Genomic DNA, 7,842 nt, shown 5'->3' with positions numbered 1-7,842 from the left:
CAATTTAACATCAAAGTAATTATTAATTACTTGCCAGTCTTAGGCCTTGCTGGAAACCCTTGGTTTCGATAAGTAGTAGTGTAGTGTATAAAAATGTGTTTTCGCATATTTTTGGAAGTTGAATAAATGGCAATAAACTGAACCAAACATCACCATGATATACATCGTTAGTAAGGTTATCAAAAGACCTTGCTGAATTGCTAAATTGAAGATCTGGCAACCCTGTCTCGAGATATGGCCCCTTATATATTGATGTATTTTTTGGAAGCCGGATCTCACCTAAATGTATGTAAATTATGTCCGGATCCACCATCCGACCCACCGATGGTTAGGTAATCGAAAGACCTCCAAAACATTGAAGATCTGGCAACCCTGCCTCAAGCTATGACCACTTATGATGCCACTTATGAGCCCTTGAGTGATATGTGTGTTTTTTGTATTCCGGAACTTAACGAAATTAGCCGAAATTTATGTCCAACCCCATCATATTACATATCACCCCTTGTTGGAAAAGAGTGAGGTAGGCACCAACAACATAGGTGGATTAAGTTAGTTTGTTGATAAATGTTCTTGTGGCCCCATGATGTTTCTTGACACAAACTTTGTAAAATATTTTCAACGCCTTTTTTGATGATTGAACTTCGGATAACCGTAATTTTGGTTGGTAGATCGAATAATCGAGTTTGGACTGTACAGTCATCCCACAAATTCGGAACACTTTAGTAATAAATTGTAAATACCATGCCAAATGCATCTTTTCTGTCGACCCTACTATTTTCAGGACTAGTAAAAGTAGTACTTTTAAAACAAAAAGTTGCATCTCAAGACTATTTCATTCAGAGCAGCAAAACACTGCCTTCAAATTGCATGTTCCATAATTGTGGCATGTTATTGTGCCTCCCACAATTCTGGAACACCTGAATTTAAAAGATATTTTCACAAAATTGTTATCAGACCATTCATAAAGCATAACTAAGCTTGAATATTGTTGGTTTCAGTTCGTGAAGTACAAATTATGTGCTCATGGAGAGAACCAAAGTTTGTTTACACTCGTAAGAAAAAAGTGTTTCGAATTTGTGCATTTCAAGGGTCAAAGTTTTTCTTCAAAAACTTGATATAAAAGTAAAAAATTGCAGTTGTTTGATACAGCATCCGAAAGATCGCAAGAAAAGCTTTCAAATGAAGGTAAAAGCGAATCATTAAGGCTCTTGAAGGCATCATTCCCGATCGGTCATTTGGCGGCCATGTTTGTTTTAGAAAAACATTCAAATCTTAATTCAGAAGTTTCCAATCAAAAAATGGTTTTCTTTGTGTTGTTTGTAGAAGCATTTTACATATAGTGATTATTTTTTTCATTTCAATTTACTATTTCTGGACCCTGAATACAGAACCATCATTGACAGTCATTGCCCCAAAAGTGAAAGAGACCATCTACCACCTTAAGTTCAATTATCGATTTGCTATGATTTTTTGAACAGATGCTTTTGAAACAAAAAAAATCTTCTTTTTGTACTTTTTTATTTTTTACATTTTATATAAAATTGCTAGAGCGCTCAACTTCCTGGGGTTACTAGAAATCCGGAAAACTGGAAGTTTTTAAATAAATTTCCCGGGAAAATAAAATTTATTGAAAATTGATCTATTCTTTGTAGAGCGCCTAATTTCCCGGGAATTCCCGAAAAAATATATTTCCCATTTACAAATTTCACAAATATCCCAGGAATTTTCGAAATTCAAGTGGATATTTTTTCTTTAACTTTCTTTACTTTTTGGTTCTTCTTTTTTAATTTACAAAAAATAATAAATTCAATTTAATTAAGATGACATTAATTTCTGAAGAAATTACCAAATTGGTGAAGTTCTAATTTTCAGCACTGGAATGGGTGCAGAAAAGTTGAATGAAAAGTAACATTTTTCATATTTTTTTGTTTTGAATGGCAAATTTACCAAACACATTGATGTTTGACACGAAATTCCACTCAAGAAGCGTTTTTCGGAAATGTTGTAAGCAACTCGCTGCAAGACTTGATTTTTTTTTTATTATTTTAAGGTATTAGTGTTTGGACAGCGAGTAAAATGAATCCATGCTCCACAACCATAAAATTACTTTTAAACTTGACTCTGTGTTCATTTTTTATATTTTATATAGTTGATCCTGGTAAACAAAAATGAAAAACATCACAAAAACGTAAATGGTATATATTAGATCAATAATTCTTTTCTTCTATTCTTCTATTATTTTATAAGCTAGAGCAATTCCCAGTTTTGATTGCTTCAGAAATTATTATTATCTGAAATAAAACTTGACAGGGAATTTTCAAACGAGCTGATTACATTAGAAATAAATCAAATTTATTTCTTTAATTTATGATCGGTACATTTTCAAAACATTGCATTGGTGCTAAAAAGTTACAAAAATTTAAACAATCGCTTGAATTTAGGGAATTTCCGGAAAATTTACATATTTCCCGAGAAACGGGAAATTGGATGCACTAAAAATTGCTAAATAGATAAGTCAAAACTGTCAAGTGTCATTTTTCTTAGTGGAAAATTCACTTCAAAACTGAGCTCCAACTAAAACTTTCCCAAAATCCCTCACCATAATTTGCCTCTGATTGCTTCTCACTTCACTCAACTGTTGTCACTTGCCCTATTAGGGGCCCAAAAACGCGTTCCCCATCACCATCATCATTGTCGTCATCCTCGGTGCACGTGGCTTTTGATTTTCTCTCTTTATGCCTTTCAGAACCTGCTGTCTGACAAAAGAATGATGAAAATTTTCCACCCACACCTTTTCCCGACGAGCGGTTATTTTGAGGATGAACTCTTCAGAGAGAAAAAAAAAAATCCCTGAATAACACCATCATCATTGAGTGTGAGAGAGCGAGAAGGAGAGGGAGGTGATGAGGGGACATATGCTTTTTCATTCTTCTTTTGTATGTATAGCAGCGGCACCCCGAAAAAGAGGAGTTCTTTCATGTTTGAAGTGCTCCCTGTTTTTTTTTAACGGTAGCAGCATGGGCGGAGGTGGTGATGTGGAAACGGTGGAAACATATTTCTTTTTTTTTTGTGTAGAGGAAGGGAGAAGTGGGATAGGAAGGGGGGCGTTGTCCTTTTTATTCCGATCGACACCGGATTAAGGGGTCTATTGTTATGTTGTTATTGAATTTAGGATGAGATGTTGGCTTTTCCGTCCTGGAGTGATATTTTCCTGTTTTTTTGTTATATCCTGCTGAGTGACTTCAAATATCGAGTTGGAAAAAATAGACAAGATTCGGAACGATTTGATCAAAGTGATGCCCTAATTAAAAACCTTTTAATTTAGAAGCGATTACACCGAATTAGAGCAGATCACGGCAGGTTGAATTGATTTTCTTCTATTTTGGCTTCTCGGAGTTTTACCACCTGTTCATTTTACAAATAATTCGTTCTTTTTCTATTTGTGGAGGGGTTGAACAACAAAAGAGCAAAAAAAAGCACAGCAGGTGAGAAACTAATAAAAATTGATGTCTCCGGGATAATTAAGAAGTGTTTTATAGGTGGTCCAAAATTGATTCAAGGACTTTTTTTAAGTTCAGTTGTTCTCTATGATTTTCCAAATAAATATTTTTTTCTATCTTTGATTTGGATGAAACTTTGTCCATGCATTCCCCAGGGAACAGCTATGTCAAAAGAAGTCATTTTGCATCATTAGTTTTTCCATGCAATTTTGGGGACTGGTCATACAAAATGGGTATGTACTAGGGTGGGTACGTTTTTCAAAAAGTTCTCGGATCAAGTTTTAGTATGGTTCCCCTTGTAGGACATGCCCATAGGGACTTTCATGCCAAATATCAGCTCATTTGGTTATAAACTGGCTGCGCGCATCAGGGTTAAAGTTTACATGGGAATTACTATGGGAAATTGGAACTTTTGTTCAAACGCTCCTACAGGTCTGGGAAAATCACGCGCCAACTTCTGGTATGGTCAGGCCTATGGGGAATGGTCTGGAGAACACTTTTCCCGAAGAGCGCATATGGATTCGTTGTCCCTAGACCTGGCGCATCAGCTAACAATCCGATGTCTCCGGAATCAACGGTTTTCCCTCAAAATGCATAAAATTTTCCTTAGCATGCTATGAAAGCTCGATGAACACCGCGACGCCATACGTCAGGCAGCTAGGGGAACAGCATCTAATTCCAGCGTGCCTCTAATGTTGGCAGGTCAGAACTTTGACATTCAATTAAAGCTAATTAAAAGCGTTTTCAACTGAAATCGAGTGATAAATAGCTGAATAAGAAGTTAGCAAGCAAGTTTCTTTAAAAAGTTTTGCAAAATTAGTTGTTTAAAAAGTGAAAATCAGCAAATTGGATGGAGTTAGGAGCGAGAGCTTAACCTGCCAAAGATACGAGAATTTCCCCTACCACGTGGTTGAAATATTTGCAAAAAAAATACAAATTTGCTATGCAAAGATTCTGAATTCGATTAATTATATCAGAATTACTCGAAATGATCATTTTCTAGTTAAAAGGAGGTTTGCAATTGAATATTCCAGCCGTTTCTCACCCACGTGGTAGCTGCCTGACGTATGGCGTCGCGGTGTTCATCGAGCTTTCATAGCATGCTAAGGAAAATTTTATGCATTTTGAGGGAAAACCGTTGATTCCGGAGACATCGGATTGTTAGCTGATGCGCCAGGTCTAGGGACAACGAATCCATATGCTCTCTTCGGGAAAAGTGTTCTCCAGACCATTCCCCATAGGCCTGACCATACCAGAAGTTGGCGCGTGATTTTCCCAGACCTGTAGGAGCGTTTGAACAAAAAGTTCCAATTTCCCATAGTAATTCCCATGTAAACTTTAACCCTGATGCGCGCAGCCAGTTTATAACCAAATGAGCTGATATTTGGCATGAAAGTCCCTATGGGCATGTCCTACAAGGGGAACCATACTAAAACTTGATCCGAGAACTTTTTGAAAAACGTACCCACCCTAGTATGTACATGTATGAAATTCTGTATCCTGAGAAGGGATTTTCTGATCGACTTGGTGTATTCGGCAAAGTTGTAGGTTTTTTTTTTAATAAGAAAATCCGCACTTTAGTTTAAATTGCAGATTTTTTCAAAAAATGCTAAGTTAAAAATCAGTATTAAAGGTTCGGACATATTATTTTAATTTTTGAAACTTTTTGATATGTTTTAGCAGACTAAAAAAGACATCTTTTGAGCCATAATGCGTGATGGTGCCAAATCTGGTTAAGGAGATAAGATTTTTATAATCATTTTTTAAAGCAAAATCGATTTGCAATCGAAAAGTACTGAACATATTTGTTGATACAATGCACCGTTTTCAAGTTATAGCTACTTTTAAGTATACAACAATTCCATTTGAAAAGAGCCTCAAACAAAATTTCTTTGGCAAAAATAATTAGACCCGATTATTTTTTGTTTGGCTTTTAGGGTGACCTACACCGTGCTAGGGTGGTCCCAAAAAGGCCAATTTTCGTCATATTTAGCAAAAACCATTTTTTTTTCTTCAAAAAATCATGACACAATTTTAACCGATTTTTGTTGTTTTGAACGCAAATGAAAGGTGATATGTTGGTCTTTTTAGGAAAAATAAGCTAAAGATCGAAAAATCCAGCCCAACATTTAAAAAGGTCGAATGAAACTTTAAAATGCCGTTTTGACGGGGTCTGGACCAAAGTGCTTATTTCTGAAAATATTTTTATCGTATTCCTTGGGCAATTTTACGTAACATACTCAAAAATGGGAGTTGTTCATTAATAGGATTCCAAGATAAGATTTTTGAAAATATCGGCGCGCCGAGCGCAAAATCGAGAAAATACCAAAAGTTGCGTCTTTTAATTACGAAAATTTTGGTACTTAATGTAAGGTATGCACTTCGGAAGAAACCGGTCAAGAAAAAATTCAAATGGGCAGCAGCGGTAGCCAAAGCAAGCCAGAGAGGGTGAAGAAAAGCCCCACGAAAACGTTCCTCTTTTTTGTCCTGCCGTTCGTAAAGCTGTTTCTTGAACCCTTTCCTTCCGATCTGCAGACTAGCCTTAAAAATGTATAGGTCATCGCTGAAATTTTAAAAATAGCGCAAAAAGTTGATTTTTTCCCGATTGCGTCAAAAAATCAAAATTTTGTTATAAGGCCTTTAAAAAAACTCTAGAAATTACGTTATTAAAAACAAAACTAAGGGAATTGTAAAAGATATTCCAATAATGCCAATACCACTCAAAACTGCCTTAACATGTTTGGTTAAGTATTCAAAAATAAATTTCGGCTTCAGGCTTCTTTAGAACTTTTTTTAAAGAGTTTTTATTTGTCACTATATTACCTTTTATATCGTTTTTTGCAATTTCTTTAAACTCGTTAAAACAACTTTTTAATTTATTTACCTTATTAATTTTGACTATTTTTATACACTTTTGGAGTTTTTTAAGAAAAGGTCCTACACAAAATTTTTGCTATTTGGGCGGATTTAAAAAAACCAAAAAATCAAAAATTGAAAATTTGGTTTATAAGACTTAAAAAAATCTTGATTTGATCTAAAATAGTACATTTTCCTGAAATCGAAAATTATAAGTAGAATCCAAACTCGATTATCGAGTCCTCAGAAAATTTCACTTCAGAAAAATCGAATCACGAAATTTTGGTTGTTGTTGTCTTATATTGGGTTGTTAAGCTCAAATATAACCCTAGAAATGTACTGAAGTGATTCGGAAATTTTAAATCCAAAATGGCGGCGCACACAAAGGGCCAAAATTCAATTTTACTCTTTTTGAAATGTTAGTCTTGATTTAAAAAAAATAAAATATTGTTTTCGAAGAGATCGGAAAGTTTCACAAATGTTTCATATTTAAACATTGTAAATCGGACCGTTAGTTGCTGAGATATCGACATTAGAAAATGGTGGGTTTTTTGGGTGAGACTTAGAAAACATCAATTTTCCTGTTTTTAAATCTTTGCATGGCAATATCTCAGCAACTAAGGGTCGTATCAACAAAGTTCAAAAAAGCAAAATATAGAGAATTTTCTCAGGCTTTCAAAAATATTTTTTTTTCAAAAGTGAGCAAACATGGGCATTAATTTTAAATAATGAATAACTGCGACTATTTTCAAAAAAAAAAAACAACCGGAAATGGCTATAACTTGAAAACGGTGCACTTTACTAAAATTCCACTACTGGACTTTTTGATTGCAAAATCGATTTTACGTCAAAAATTGAAGTTGAAAAATTTTTGCGACCAATATTTCCATTTGTATTGTATTGATTCCAAAATTTATAACTCAGTCAAATATTTTTGGCCATTCTGTAAATTTGTGAAAAGTTGGCATTTGATGTCTCCTAAAACATATCAGAAAATAAAAAAAGTGTTTTTTGCAAATCAAGTTTTCATGACAAAAAGTGAAATTAAAATTTACCAGAACTTTGCCGAAGACACCAAATCGATCAAAAAATTCCTTCAAAAGATACAGATTTTTAAATTTTCACACACCATTTTTGTATGGGCAGCTGCTAAATTTGTATGGAAAATTATATGGACAAACTAACGATGCAAAATGGCTTCTTTGGGCATTCCGAAAGCACCAAAAAAGTTTCAGCCGGACTAAAAAATACAAAAATTAAAATTAAAGAAAAAATACCGATTTCCTAGAGAATTGCTGTATTGTTGCAGCAAATGCAATGAGAATATTGTATTTAAAATATTTAATTTTTAACATCCAAAATTTTAATGTGCTATTTCAAAACAATCAATGAATCATTGGTTTCCTATGTATATAAGAACTTTTGAAAAAGTAAACGAGAATTTATCACTGTCCGTTGCTATAAAACAAAAATCTTCGCAACGCAA

The sequence above is a fragment of the Culex quinquefasciatus genome, chromosome 2 (assembly GCF_015732765.1).
Source record: "Culex quinquefasciatus strain JHB chromosome 2, VPISU_Cqui_1.0_pri_paternal, whole genome shotgun sequence".
Classification (NCBI taxonomy): Eukaryota; Metazoa; Arthropoda; class Insecta; order Diptera; family Culicidae; genus Culex; species Culex quinquefasciatus.
The sequence above is the reverse complement of the archived record's forward strand: the minus strand, read 5'-3'. Positions refer to the sequence as shown.